This window comes from Setaria viridis, chromosome 4, assembly GCF_005286985.2.
Source record: "Setaria viridis chromosome 4, Setaria_viridis_v4.0, whole genome shotgun sequence".
Lineage (NCBI taxonomy): Eukaryota > Viridiplantae > Streptophyta > Magnoliopsida > Poales > Poaceae > Setaria > Setaria viridis.
In genome coordinates this window covers 17,084,257-17,087,535 of record NC_048266.2, presented here as the reverse complement: position 1 = coordinate 17,087,535, position 3,279 = coordinate 17,084,257, and positions in this window count along the sequence as shown.

Here is a 3,279-nt window from a genome sequence, read left to right as displayed (position 1 = left end):
CTCGATCCAGATGGCTGAAAAATGAAACAAATATTAATTCCCAATAATCTTGATAAGTAGAGAATTTAAATCATGTTTACATATAAGAATTGCTATACCTCGTCTTGTTGCCCATCATTGCCTCCCTCGGCAATTGGTTGCTCCTCATTGTCATCATCAGACATGTTGAGGTAGATGTCAGTCTGGCTGTGATCAACCTCTTCGTTTGGTGGATCGTTCGTGCGACCTTAAGCAATCAAGTCCTTTGATCGTGCCTGCTGTAACTAATATAATATAAAAAGAATTATTCTAAGAATAACAATCACTTATACAATTTTCAAATAATAGATGACTAAAAAAAGAATGAAACACTTATACAATTTTTTACGATAAATGACTAAAATAATATTTACTATGAATTGCTAGTAAATGATAATTAAAAAAGAATGACTAAATAAAACTTATACATTTTGTAACAATAATTGACTATGGAATTAATGACTATAAATTTTGTAACAATAATTGACTACAAAGAAGAATGGTTAGAACTTATACATTTTGTAAAAATAAATGACTAAAAAAAATGACTAATACTTATACAATTTATTACAGTAAATGACAATAAAAAAGGATGACTAATACTTATACAATTTGTTATAATAAATGACTAATCAATGTTGTACATAGATCAAACTACAATGAATAGGATATTCCAACTATTTTCTATAATTTCTAGCTAATTCGACAATTTTATGCACATTTCTATAATTTATTGAACCTTGTTTAGGTGAATGTGGCCTAAATGCAACATTCGTTCCAGCATGAGTCATGCCTTGCATCCTTCATGCAAAGCATGGCAAAATCTAAACTCTTTGCATGTGCATGTCTTCTAGAAGCTAATATCGCTGACGGAACCTACGAGCTCCACCCTACGCTTGAAGAGGAACCCACCGCAGAGCTACATCACGCGGAAGTTGAGCCCGAGCTAGATAAAGACCTTGAAGACCCACTGACTTTCCCTGAAGGCAAGCCCCAGTGCATGTTTCCCTATTTTAAATTATGCAATATGTGGATGCTTATGATTTGTGCATTTACATTTGTAGGAGTTGATTGAAACCGTAGATGCATGAACTTAGTACCTCTGATCTGAACACTAGTTGCAAAGGTCGAGTAGTTGATGTGCTAAATAGGACTCGATAAAAGTCGAGTGATTGCCTGTCACTCGCGAGTTATAGGAGTTGTTTGTTTACTCATGCTACAACCATAAGGATGACGGACGGGACCGGGAATAGTTCTGATGTGGTGGTTTGCCCCGTATGTCTAGTAATGAACTTGCTAAGGTCGAAACGTGTCGGCGTTCATGATCAAGTGTTTGAAAGTACTAATCTCATACCTAGTACCTGAGTGAACTAGGGTGTGGCATATACCCCTACTGTCCTTGGAACGTCGTTCCCATGGTGCATCATGTGGGTGCAAGTGCGGTCACAGTACGGTAGAGGCTGAGACTATGGAGCATTGCATGCCAAAGGAAGTTTGGACCTGACACGTGCCTAAGGGATCGATGGGGATGGCTGAAAAATGAAGCGACCCTTCGTGGTGCGCGAATGTCGTGAGATTAGGTTCGCCATGCATGGTTAATAAATTCGAATCAATTCGTCTGCCTCTCACAGTTTGGAACTGCTTGATCGCTATTCTACACTAAGTAAAGATGGAACATGATGATGATGTTAATCTTGATGCTTGTCTTTAATTGTTTGGAAACAATGCTTGCTTAGTATAAGTTGCTAATCTAGATTGGGTAATGAACTTAGAACTTGAGCTAAAATATGGAAAGTAAGGACCAACTTTAGGCGTTTTGGCAAAAACAAACCCACAGCCAAAAAGCCTTGCACGTCTAGGAGTCGGTGGTGTAGTTACCACCTGTCGGGTCAGTCTTGCTGAGTATTAGTTGCTCAACCCTGTTTGTGGCTTAACTTTTCAGGTAATGTCGATAGTATGGCTGCTGGCACCACTTGGCCTACCTAGTTCCCTCCGGGTTGGATAGTTGAGTGGGATCTCTCCTTGGACGGCGAGGGCATGGATCGTTGATGTCATGATCGGCTTCGTCATGATATCATGTATCGACGTTTAGCTTCCGCTTGTTTTACTTCTTCGGTGTTTACAACCTTGCAACTTGTTTAGATTTCAAAAACTCTGATGTACTAAATTGTTGAACTATGTTGGAATCTCTGTGCCCACTCACCTTCGTGTGAGGAATGCTTCTCGATCCTGAGTAAGTGGTTTATCGAATGAAATCCGACAGACGACCAAGTTGGCTTGCTTAAAGTGATCGCGTGTCAGGTGACCTAAGTGCATTTTAGTCAGATTAATTTGGGCGGTTCTGCCACACTAAAGGCCTACCCTTTAGTACCGGGTCTAGCTAACACCTGGTACTAACGGGGGGCTGAGCGTGCCAAAATGAAAATGCCCCATTTAGTACCGGGTAATTTTATCATCTGGTACTAAAGGGTTTTGTAGCCTCCTGTTCCGCCTTCCCGCCTAAACATCTTTTTATTTTCTTTTTTTAAAATTTATTGCATAGTAAAACAAATAACATTCATAAAATTGCAAAAACAATTTGTTAGCTTGACTATAAAAAAAATTAGATGCATTCAAATATCATATTAATTTTAACTTAGTAATAGGTTATAATGGTCATAATACTTATGCTAACTTTAAAATTCAAAAAAATAGATATTTTGACCATACAAAAATTTAGAAAAATAGTGCCAGTAGTGTTATTAACATGTTTACCATAACTTAGTCATGTACTTGTTTAATTGTACCTAAATGTATTGTTTAATATTTAATGGTGCTAAAAAATTGAAATATTTAATATTTTAACTATGCAAAAATTAGTTCTTATTTAATAGGGTGAGATTTTTGCAAATAGTATTGTTAATAAACCCATGGAATACATTAGATATCATTACAATGCGTTATTACATTAATACACTTGACCACAAAACACACTGTAATGGTTTTAATACATTACACATCATCATCTAATGGAACGTTAATGACCTTCCTCTTGACGAACATCCCCTGGTTGTGATCACGGTGTAAGTATGGAGCATTCTCTTTGGATAATAGGATGCTTGGGTCAACCTCGACTGAAAATGGAGGAAGATCATTGAACTGATCATAATATTCTGAAATGTCAGTTTTGTCCTCAACTCCAATGATTTTTCTTTTCCCTGTAAGAACTATGTGGCGCTTTGGCTGGTCATCTAACTTATTAGCACCCTTCTATTTTGGTTT